Raw genomic sequence first — 12,868 nt, forward strand, 5'->3', positions numbered from 1 at the left:
ATCTATCTTAGAGAAAGCAAATACTCCTTAAGGGGATAGGTTAAACTGCAAGAAGAGGAAGGAGATGAAAGGAATGTTCTAATGTCTGTCAGCAGCGATAGAATGTATTGGCAAGAGAGTGAGTTTTTACATAGGTAAGCCATAGTACTTCCCAAATCCTTGGTTATTTTTTATTTTATTAAACCAGTGACACTGCACTAAACTAAAATAAATCATCTTAATCTCTAATGGTTTGCCATTTAGATGGGCTTCTATGAAGAGTTTCTTGTATTGAAGCAGATGGCTGAAATGATTATTGGATATTTGAGCAGGAAAAGGAGAATTCCTTCCTTTCCTGGTATGGAGGATAAGGAGGGGAGAAACAGGGGAGGGAAGGGTGAAGGACACTCATTCAGCGTGAGCAGAATGGACCTATTGATAGCACTGAAAGACAGTGCATTACTCTGTCCCAAAATTAAGGTGCTTAAGTGAGTTTGGCCACTGTTGATGGTAGGTAATGGAAATACCCTGAATTGTCCTGGTCAGTGATATATCTGAAGACCATAGGGAAACGTGTGCAGAGAAGACCTCTGGTAGATAAACTGTTTCTCAATGACTATTTAAAATAGTAACAACTTTTTTCAATGTGATTATATTTGAATATATTATATTTGGTATAGAACAACTTTACTAAGCTCTCAGTCTCTGGTTCAAGGTTGCCTAAGGTATTAATGTGAATGTCGAAACTGAATAGACTAAAAATGTCTCTCTTAAAGAGACTATGGAGACTCTGATTCCAAAATAAAAATGAGTGACTGTTACTTCTTAACCATAGAAGCCAGATTTTAATGTGTCTTTTAGTAATTGATTTGGACATTACACTTGAGGCTCTTGACAGAGGTCAGACGTGGGCTGCCAAGTAAAGTTGTGAGTGTAGTGACATACACTTACTGAATGAGAACATGCTGGCAGATTTCAGCTCTGAGTATCATGGTTGGCATCCATCTCTAGCATACTGGTTTGAAGTAGTCCTTCTCCAGGCACGTCCCCACTTTGAGAGTGGGTACGGATCTATACATGAATCCACACTGGTAGATCTTGGCTCTTGAAATTCTGAGGGATTTTGCCATTGACTTTAACATAGGCTGCGTTTTTAACGTTGGACTTGGGATTCATAACCCTCCTTTGCTTAAATATCTTTTGATATGGTTACTGAATTCGGTTCTTTCTACACCTAGTCAATTCTTTCCCCCTTGCCTTTTTTTATAATTCCCAGCCTGAGGTATAATGTGCACACATTGTAAGGCACTGGTGGAACTGGAGTGGGAGAAGTCACATTAATAAAAAACAAATACCTGTTCATTTTTCTTTTCAAAATGTGTACTGACGGTAGGGAAGATACAGACCTTGTATTTTGGTATCTCTTGCTTGAAGTATTCATCGAAAAATGTCTTTGCATATATACACTGCTCTTACTATTAGCAAGTTATCTTAGATTCAAGAATGAACGTGAAAAAGGGAGTTCGTCATGTCTCACTAAGAGCGACTGTATAAAAGATTGTAAGACTGTTTTAAAGAAAAATGTGGAGATGAATTTTTAAAAGAAAATGTTTAAGAAAACATTTTAAAATGTTTAAAGAAAATTCTGTAGTAGTTGGGTAATTTCATTGGGATAATATTTCACATATACCATTCAGCATATTCATGTTGTGAAGTTATTCTAGAGCTGACCTGTCTCTCAGCTGGAGAGGCTGAGGAACGGGGGCTGGTTCAGCCCGAGGAAAAGGCAGCCTCAGGGGGGCCTGGCAGCAACCCCCCAGCACCTACAAGGAGGTTTTCAACAGTAAGAGCCAGGCTCTTCACAGCAGCGCACGGTGGGAGGATGAGACATAAGAGACATTCAAACTGGATATTGGGAAAGTCTTTTTCATCATGACGACAGGCAGGCAGCGGAGCAGGTGGCCCAGAGAGGTTGTGAAGGCCCTGTTCTTGGACGTTTTCAAGAAACAACTAAAGCCATGAGCAACCTGGTCTGACCTCAGACCTGACCCTGATTTGAGCAAGAACTTGGACTGGAGACCTCCCGAGGTCCTTTCCAACTTGGATTATGTTCTTCTTCTGTGATTAACCTCAGTATCTTCTCACTCCGCTCTGTTGTGCTTAGACCTTTCCATAGAGATCTGGAGGAGAAATTACATAGTTTAAGAAAATGGGAAATGTAGAGCATGGAAAGGGCATTTTGAGGGCAAAAAATGCTAGGGGAGAGATGTATAGAATGCCAGATTGCAGGTGATGCTGGATAGCACAGAGACGATATAGTAAAGTGAAGGGACAACATTTCAAGAAGCTTTAGTCTCTGGATTTGTCTTGAACTACTTTGCCAAAGAGTAATGGACTTTTCTGAAGGGTGGTAGCATGTGGGTTGCTGGGAGCCACGGAGTAATTTATTCTGAGTTGCAATGTGGAGCATGATGGATACCAACCCATACTGATTTTTGTGCAAAAAAGTTCATGGGTGCAATGCAGTCTTGCCCAAACCTTTTCCATTATCATCTATTTTATATGATTTAGGAAACTCAAATAATAATATTCCCAACTTCTGCATTATCTAGTGTCTAAACTGCCAGTTGTTTTTTGTAGTCAAAAGTGTGTTTGTAATATATATATTTTTTTTTAAAGGAAAAAACACAATGCATTCAGCTGTCCCTAAGACACTAACCTTTGTAGAATTTATTAACTAGGCAGGAACCTCTGTGAAATAAACCTCATTTCTGACCCCTTCTAAGCCTTAGCGAATTGGGAATTTGGATATAAGCCTACACTTTGGAATCATTTCTCATCAAACAGGAAACAATATAACTGTAGAAATAGTGTAAAACACCTCTTCCAGACAAAACAACTATTCTTAGTTTTGATAATGTTTATATTGTGCATTCTCCTCATCCCCATTTCCTGAGTTGATAAACACTATTTCAGTCCTTTGGCCCATGATCTGCATCAAGGATGTCTTTATTGCTCAGAAAGGCCAATTTCATACCTGGCTTCCTGATTTCCTTCTGTGCTCTTGAGGTAATGTGTTCGGGGGGGTGCTCCAGGCTCAGTTAGGAAAGGCAATACAGGATTCCTCCTTGGCATAGATTTCTTGGCCTGAATTCAGGCAATCTATGTTAATTAATCAACCCACTCGGGAGAAATGTCCCTTTTTCCGGTCTTCTCCTGTCACTGTGCATTACAAATATACTACTGAAACAGGAAAGGCATTTTTTTTCAGAGATAGGCTTTTCCTGCTGTATGATTCATTAAATGGTGTTGAGGTTCCATGGAGACTAATTGTGATCAATCTCTTAGAAGAATGGTTTTAAGGAACAAGACGAAGAGGCAAGAAATCTAATAGGACTTCCTTACTGTGCCGCAGATTTCTTTTGTAACCTCTCTTGTGTCTCACCTTACTGATCGTTTGCAGTTTTTCAGATCCTAGTTAATAGTTGAAAAATACTTTGATTTCCAAAGGAAGAAAGTTCTTGGGAAAACTCTATGTGTATGATCTTAAAGGTCCCTTCCGACCTAGACAATTCTATGATTCTATGATTCCTATTTATTATGTATGTATGTATTCATATTTATGTTCTGCATGTATAAGGAAGACCAGTTATAGTTGTGGAAATAACCGTGGGATATCTCCATGTGTTTGATCAGTATATTTCAATCTAGGGAGCCCATACGGCTGCTAGTGATACATACTTTCTTTTTTTGGTCATTTAATGTAAGCGTAGTGGGGGAAGCTTCAGTAGGACTAGATATATGGGAGAGAAAAGTGACTTCTGCACGGGGGAAGTTTGCAGGAAATTAAGGAAGTCTGTACTCCAATCCATCGTTTCCTGCAGCGAGAAGATCCCACAATACAGGAACAACAACAACAACAACATAAAAAATCCCAACAACTTTTTTTTTTTTCTTTTGCTGTTTTGTAAGAACCTCTGCTTGAACTTCTGGTCCTGCCTGCTTCTCATCAGGCGGTTTTTTTCATATGTGCGTTTGTGCGTGCATGCATGTGCATGACTGATGTTGATTGAAAAATTTTAATTTCACTTCACTATTTATGGTACATTGGAGACAAACAGCTTCACCGGCGTTACTGTTACCTCATTCGCCTTTTTTAGTCATCGGGGCTGACTGTTTATGTCTTTTACATTCGCAGAGCTGATTTCAATTTTGAGGAATTCAAGACCATTACAGGAACTCAGCAGAAATGATGTACGACAGCTCACTTAGCTATCTTCAAAATACTTAAAAAAAAAACCTTAATAAATATATAAACAATATATTCTTGCTGATTGGAAAAGCAGAAAAGCGATGGTGGGAATGGCAAGGAACGTGTTACAAGCTCAAGGATTATGTAGAAAAGTCTAGTCTTTGTTTTTAATGAATGATACTTTAATTTGGAATCTTTTAAGATTCCTTCTGAAGTAAAACATAAACAACAAACGTTTTCATACTTTTGTCATATGTTTCCAGAGTATTTCTTCACTGTGTATTTGAAAATTTGCTATACCTCCTGGAATGGTCTTAGAGCTGGAGTTGATACTTTTAAAATTAATGTTTTAAGGAAGAAAAGCCAGCTGTCTCTTACCTAGTTCTGGGAATTCAGTTTTTGGGGGAAATTAAGAAACAGTGGAAGTCGTTTCCATCAGGCTCAGAGTACCTGAGTAACAGTACCCGCTGGGACCAACAGCGCCGTGTGTTGCTCGGGCAGCGGCTCTCCAGGGCTGTTGTTCAGGGTGTCTGAGCCGGATTATCCTCCCGGCAGACCCTAGATATTTTTTTTCTCTCTTTCTTCGCGTTGTGGCAATCAGACTTGTTTTTTCTTGCCTCACGTGTTTCTTGCGAGGACCTGACAGTGCCATATTGGAAGGGGAAATAAAAATCTTTCAGTGGACGAGTGGGGACGTTTTCCTACTCTGTGCATAATAAGTGAAGGAAAATGCTGGTGGAAATTTTGCTGAGTGTTGGTCGGTAATTATGCCTCTACTTAGTGGAGAATGTTTTCTTTGTATTTTCCTTTATGTGTCCTACGATGTACTCAGATTTCCTTCAAACTAGACATAATAGTTTCTTATAGAGAGTAAACTGAACAGTATCACCTTTCTAGTACGTAGGGGGGAAAAACAGTTGACATTAACTGAATAGCCAAATAAACTCATTAATTTCCCACCAATGGTGACAGTCCTATAATTCAGTTTTGTTTAAAACTATTTTTTTTTTTTTTTTTTGGTTCTGTTTAAATGTGTTTCCCACTTCTTTCTGTGTATGTCACAGTGACTTAGAAAGTACTTTCTCAACCCTCACTCTGTAACAAGCACAGCCAGGTGCTCGCACAGTTCAGGGTGTGTGATTGCACAGATATATCTGCATGCCTCGGGTGCGTTGTAAAACAGCCAAATTACTTCAACACCCATAAATTGTGAGTATATCTTTATGATCTTTTAATAATCATTGGATAAGAAAAGGAATCTACTGTCAGCTGAAAAAGTTTGGTTTCATTAAATGTAAAAATATGTTTTAAACATTTAGACAATTTTACTTAATCCCTACGATACTGAGCCTACTAATCCTCATTTGTGTTTCCGCCATGTCATCTTAACCCAAGCCCTGCCTCCCTGTGAATGGAAAGAATGATCGGACTTAAACTATTTTCTGTGAAACTAGGCTGAACAATTTTATGCTCAGCAGTGGCCATTAGATCGTGTAGTTCACAGAATCACAGAATATTTTTGGTTGGATGGGACCTTGGAGATCATAGAGTCCAACCAACAAAACAAAAAAAACAAACAAAACAACAACAAAAAAAACCCAAACCAAACCAAAACAAAAAAAAAAACAACCACACCCAAAAAATCCCAGAACACCAACACCAAAACCAAACCAAACCAAATGCCCACAATGACCCACCACACCCACCCACAAACAGACACAAACCAACAGTCTCGGGCACTAGAGCATGCCCTGAAGTGCCATGTCTACACGTTTCTTAAATACCTCCAGGGATGGCGACTCCACCACCTCCCTGGGCAGGCTGTTCCAGGGCCTGACCACTCTCTCAGCAAAGTCATTCTTCCTAATATCTAATCTAAACCTCCCCTGCCCCAACTTCAGACCATTTCCTCTGGTCCTGCCATTATTCCCTTGGGAGAAGAGGCCAACACCCACCTCTCTACACCCTTCTTTTAGGTAGTTGTAGAGGGTAGAGGTAGTTGTAGTTTGCCTTCTTATGGCACTGGCCATAGAATTTCATTGCTTTACTCCTTTCTCGTGTGTTTGACTACAGTTTGCCTTATTCAGAAGTCCTCAAGAATTCAAAAATTCATCAAATATCTGCCTCTTTTTTAAATGCCCATTCAGGTTCATTGTTAAAAAGCCCATGCCATGACTCTAATTCAATATTACCTAGTTTTATAGAGCAACAATATTTTTTTTCATGTCTTTCATGAGCTTTAACTACTTGTGCTTTCTCCCCATGAAAGCACTTACACAACAGAAGTCACATCTAGATGACTTTTTGACAAACTATGTAGGGTAATTTGCCCAGGTCTTTTGGAGTCCATTGTGTAAGCAAAGTGCAGCACCTTTGTAACTCTTTTTTACTGCAGTCTGTGTACTGCATATTTACAGGAAAATTTTGCAGTTGAATAGAGAGCGTCATAAACCTCCTGCCTGACTCCGAGCAAGTCCCTTAGCCCCAGAAATCACATTTCTCACTTCTTCCTCGAAAAATTTGAGATAATAGAATTCCCAAGTAACTACAGAGCATAAATAAGCCAATTTCCCCCCAAATTATAATAATGACGATATGTGAAATTTGATGCTATGGAATTGGGTAGAAATGAGGGGGCAAAATAAGACTTATACAGTTAACTTTACTGTTCAGTTGATTAAGAGCCTACTACCAGTATATAACATGTACTTGTTCTAGGTTAGTAAATGTACATATATTTAACTTTTTTATCTGTAACTCCTGAAGTAGGGCATAGTTAAGTTCTCTTAGTCACTGTGAACTTGCAATTATTTTGACTTCTCTTCCTTGTACTTCCCAAAGCTCTTTCTAGTAACATTCTGCCCAGAAATTAATCCTGTGTTGCATCAAAATCTCTTTTAAAAAGACCAGTATTGCCTAACTTATAGATATGAGTTGTCTGCCCATGCAGTAAAAATTACATCGATCTATTTAGCTGTCATGCTGCATTTCAAGCTCACGTCTAATTTGCTTGCCAATTTATTTCTGAAGACTCTGTCAGCATGACTATTTCCAGATATATACTTACATTTAAGTGCCTGCATTTCAGGTTATTTTTCTTCAGATATGGGGTTTTTTTTCCCTAATATGAATAGAAAAGAGAGCAATGGTTTTGATGCTTCTTATCTCTCTAACTCCATTTAAATGATTAATGAAGACACAATTTGATTGGGTAAATTTGAATCCAACAACCTCTTCACCTATGCAAAAACTTGTGCCTGCTATTAGCGTTGATATATTCACGGGCAGATCTCCCTTGCAAAGAAGCCCTGCTTCAAAAAAAGCACAGCAATTTGGATCTAGGACCTGAATATTCCAAATGTTGCCTTAATAATTTGATTCTCAAAAATAAAGCATTGCTGCCACCTCTTTTGCCGCCTGCCATTTTGCTAACTGTTCTGGAGCTCTTGTGGGATTCTGGGAGGGTGGGAAATTCCCAGGAGTTTTTCCAAATGCTTTATGGTGTGATTTTTATGTGACTGATTTTTATTCCCAGATTTTTATTTAGCTGATATTATTCACCAAATTTGATCCAAACTTGCAAATATTGTTTTGCTAAAGTTTCTTGGGTTTGTTTTTTTTTTTTTCAAATAAAACTGGCTTGTCCATCCTGTCACCATGTGCAAAAGCTTTAAACCAAGACAGAACAGATGTGAACTAGCTTAATCCAAGGTCTATTGAAAACATTAGGCCTTGGGTTGAGACCTGATTAGAAAAATCTTCCTTAGACGGGGTCTGTTAAGGTGTGGAACAGTCCCCTAAGAAAACACAGAATCCCTGTTTCTTTGGCTGTCTGAAACTAGACTGAACACAGCAATAAAAACAGTTTACCCATATAAAAAGCAGATAATTGTTCTATTAAAAGGGATTGATAACTTAATGAATTTTAAAATTTGGTGTCGGTTCATTGCTTTAAATTAAAGTTGTTTAGAGATTGCGCCTGTGGCAGGCCAATAAAAAATTTATATTGATTCGTGTGTAAGCAGAGTGTTCCTCATGGGTTTTGAACTGGATGCAGAGATGAAATGAGGCAGAGCCTGGCAGATTAGAACAAGCTTTTTAATATTATTTGCAAGCTGTTTTTAGAAACATCACAAGGAACATAAAATCAGGCACATTTGTGACAAGAGGCGGTACGATTTACAAACATGTGGGGCATACAAAATTTCAGAGCTGATCATGCACAAATACCCAATTCCAGTTGTCCAGCTGGCACATACTGAAAGCACAACTGCCTGCGCACGTCTGCTTTTCCCAGCCCACGAACACAGACGTACTTATACAAGCTTCTATAAAGTCATAGCAATTTGATAGTACTCCAAAGAAATTAGAAGATTAGTGCTAAAAAATCAGGCTGCGTTGCTTTGACTATGAAATTTAGATTCCTGTACGAGTGCATCTGTGATGAAAACTGTCCTGTAATTCGCCGAGTTACATTTGGGAATTGCTTTCTCTTTCTCGGAGAACTGGGTAGCACAATTTTCTGCTGGAGCTGAGCTAGTGATTTTTCTTTCGAGCCAGGTTAATTTCTGGTGATGCCATGCAGCCCTTTCTTCCCTAGCTTTACTGTCCGTGCAGTGTATTTCTTCAGTGTCACCTAGTTTGAACCGTTTCGGATTACTGAAATGAACTTGTCTCCCCGGAAAACTGAAAATGGGAACCCTTTAAAAATGGGAAAAATTTACATGATGGGGGCACGCCTCAAATATGGGTTTCTTATAAGGAGAATTGTGAGCTTTCAGGTCTCATTCCCCAGCCGGAACCTAAACGTCAGCTGGGCTCCCAGCACAATCCTATGTCTTCTTCTAAGCCACCTGAACCTTAAGAGGTTGAGAAGCAAAAGTGAAACAGCTGGGTGGTACTGCCCTGGAAACATCAGTGGTGTCTGTGCTGTGCCAGGGATCAGAAGGAGTTGTGCTGGTAGCAGAGAAATTAAAATAGGACCTACGGCACGCAGGACTGCACTGCTGGAGAGCAGTAGTCATTGCGTGGACTCAAAGCTCACCATAGGCAGGTGCAAAAGCTAACAGCTTTGACCAAGAAACTGGTGTTTTAACAGCAAACGGCACAGTGTCAGGGGGGAGAAGAAGAGGCTTGCACTGAAGGACCATGCTGATGAGAAGGCGTGGGGAATGAGTTGAGGAAGGAGGTGGTGGGAAAAGACTACAATGAACTGTGGCCTTGCAAGCACCAGCTGGTGCAGACAGTTCCTCTCCTTAAAGCGTTCCTTGCTAGTTGGTATCAATGGTTAGTCAAACCAGTATTCTGAATTTCAGAAGCTCTGTAGTACTTGTTATGTTTAAATTCTGGTTAAGGTTTAGTGAAAACTTCAAAATAATAGGTCAAGCTGAATCTCGGTCTGAGACAAAGTAATGATTAGAAACTTTGTATTTTCGTGTGTTGTTTGTCTCTTGGGATATAAGTCTTTGTGGAAGTGCTTATCTTCATTTTGAAAAACAAAAGCTTTGCAAAGGTGATCACTTTCTATACAGTTCTATCAGATATTTCCTTAATGATATAGTGAGTTATATACTTGATCAGGTGAATGTATCACTTACCATTTTGTATGTGCAAACCAGGTATTTAGGTTAATAATGAAGAGTGTCCAGTTCAGTTATTTCCTTTGAATACGCCTGCGTTTTAAAATCTGGTCTTCATCTCCGAGGGGGGAACACTTTTGGGATCAGTAAATTTGGTAAAGGAGGCTGGTTTGGCAAACAGTCTAATTTTAACATTTATTCATACTTAGGGGAATAGAGAAGATAAAGATGGGGCATAGATTTTTGTGTTGGTAGTGTTTACCTTTGCTACCTTCCTGGATCTCTAGAATAAGGAGTAGTGTTATAATTCCTGAAAGGGGATTTTTACTTCCTGACTTCTTAACTACTCACAAATCAATGTCCCCACAGTATGATTTATAGTTATTTTATCTCAAAACTGAAAGCACGGTTTAATAGCCTGCCCTTCTACTCCTTGTTTTTTCTTGGATTTCCTGGGGAAAATAAACATCAGAAAATGTTGACGTATCCTTTTGCTCCTCATAGGCTCAGGTACCATGCTCTAGCTTTCACCAATTTAAAAAGAGCTTTGGAGAATACATGAGGAAAGTGTGACTTTGGCATAGCTGCATGGCAATGCTAGATTGAAAGATACGTTTTAATCCATCCTTCACATACATCTAATACTGACACTGTAGTGGGGGGAAGACAGGAGAAATTGAAGGAGTAGCTGAGAATTTAGTAGAAAACACTTGGTGTCTTGCTATTAAGCCATTCACCTTCTAAGAGTCATTGTTCTGATGTATTTTAAATATTTCAAAATGTTGGCTAGCATGGCAATGCCTTGAAACCTTCCTTCCAGTTGATTTTAAGAAAATAAACAATACCACTTTTACTACTTTAATATGACTTTTTGATTCTCACCACTAAGCGGTTCATCACTCAGAGCAGCATCACCCACCACCAACCTCCATGTGGCATTCTGTTACCATTTCTATGAATTTACATTTACTTTCAAGACTTTTCTGTCAGATGTCCTCAGGTCTTGGTTGTTTGTTGGGTTTTTTTTTAATGAGGGAAGTTTACAGTCAGTTGCTATATTGTGAGGCCTAGCATATACTTCTAATTTTCAGAGATTGGTATTCTTTTCCCCAGGTGTATCTGGACATGAATCAAAATGCTGAATGTATTTTGACACTACAAGTCTAAGTCTTATCTGACTCTTGGAAACTCTTAGGGTCCTGCACCTGGGGAGGAAGAATGCCAGACACCAATATAGGTTAGGGGTGGACCTGCTGGAAGGCACTTCTGAGGAGAAGGATCTGGGGGGCCTGGTGGATAGCAAACTTTCCATGAGCCAGCAATGTGCCCTTGTTGCCAAGAGGGCCAATGGGATCCTGGGCTGCCTAGGGAAGAGTGTGGCCAGTAGGTGGAGGGAGGTCATTCTCCCCCTCTACTCTGCACTGGTGAGGCCACAACTGGAATACTGTGTCCAGTTCTGGGCTCCCCAGTTCAAGAGAGACAGGGAACTACTGGAGAGAGTCCAGCGTAGGGCAACTAAGATGACTGAGGGATTGGAGCATCTCCCTGATGAGGAAAGGCTGAGAGAGCTGGGGCTCTTTAGCCTGGAGAAGAGAAGGCTGAGGGGAGACCTTATCTATGTTTACAAGTACCTAAAGGGTGGGTTGAAGGAGGATGGAGCCAGACTCTTTTCAGTGGTTCCCAGTGACAGGACGAGGGGCAACGGGCACAAGCTGGAGCACAAGAAGTTCTATTCAAATATGAGGAGAAACTTCTTTCCGGTGAGGGTGCCAGAGCCCTGGAAGAGGCTGCCCAGGGAGGGTGTGGAGTCCCCTTCTCTGGAGATCTCCAAGACCCGCCTGGATGCAGTCCTGAGTGATGTGCTCTGGGCAACCCTGCTTTAGCAGGGGAGTTGGACTAGATGATCTCTAGAGGTCCCTTCCAACTCTGACAATTCCGCAGTTCCGTGAAACTAATATTATACTGGGCACCGGCTCCAATGAAACATAATACGTTATTCTCCTAGAACATAAATGTATATTACACCTGCATATCACATGTGAATGTATACTATATACTGTTATAGAACATAACAGTCTTGATTCGTATGGAAGTTATTTGGTGTTAAAGAAGAGTTATGTCGTTTCATTGCTTTAATTTATTAGCAAAGGTGATTCAGAAAATTCAAACTGAATATTTTGTGTTTAAAATATTAACCTTTTTTTTTTTTTAAAAAGTGTTTTATGAAGGAAATTATTGTAAGTGAAAAGAAAGCTAGGCCCTGGTGTGATGTTGCTTTTTTATCTGTTCGTCTTTGGTATTTGTTCATAATTATAATTATCTGTGATGTCAAAGACAGGAAAAAAAATCACTATTTCTTTATGAATAAGATTTCAAATATTTGGTACATTCAGGGAATTTACATGCTCTGATGATTCCAGGCGATTACATTGTTGAAGATAAATGCCTTAGAAAGTTGTGGATAATTTTTAAACTCAAGATGGATGAATTAAACAAATGTTGTCTTATTTACAGTAAAGCATGTCCTCAGTAAAAGTGCTCTGCTCTTTTTTAAAGACTTGAGTTCTATTTTCAGGAGCTTTGTCATATAATTTTTCTAAATTTACTGTAATTAATGAGAAGTAATGATCAGTAATCAACTTAAATGTGCTGTAAAATATGGAACTTAATATATGCAAGACAAAATTTAAGCATTCCAATTCATGGTACACTTTGTAGTGTATTGACTGATAATTACACAGAGATATTAAGAGGATCAATTTGTAGAGGCACTTTAAAAAGTCAAGAGGTAAGACTGAAAACTCAATCATAATTTAGGAAATTTCTGTCTTCTAGTGCTTAATGTCTCTGACTGAAGAGTATTTAGTAGCTTAAAATTTACTTTTATATTTTAGTAGTGTACCCATTACCGCCTCCTATTTTGTAGAAAGAAGTAAATCCTGCTCCCAGTGACCAGGGCATTTGAACCACCACTTTGGGGAGGAAGGACTGCGTATTGGTTTGCTCATCATACTGGGATAATAGCTGATTTCCACTTCGTTGCTGCTTTTACCTACTT

The 12,868-nt window shown here is 39.3% G+C and overlaps 1 protein-coding gene across 1 annotated transcript in view; it reads left to right on the forward strand.

Annotated features, from left to right (window-relative positions):
• The window catches only part of SUGCT (succinyl-CoA:glutarate-CoA transferase), a 347,492-nt gene that overhangs the window by 295,755 nt on the left and 38,869 nt on the right, over positions 1 to 12,868 (forward strand). The window lies entirely within an intron of this gene.

This window comes from Numenius arquata, chromosome 4, assembly GCF_964106895.1.
Source record: "Numenius arquata chromosome 4, bNumArq3.hap1.1, whole genome shotgun sequence".
NCBI lineage: Eukaryota > Metazoa > Chordata > Aves > Charadriiformes > Scolopacidae > Numenius > Numenius arquata.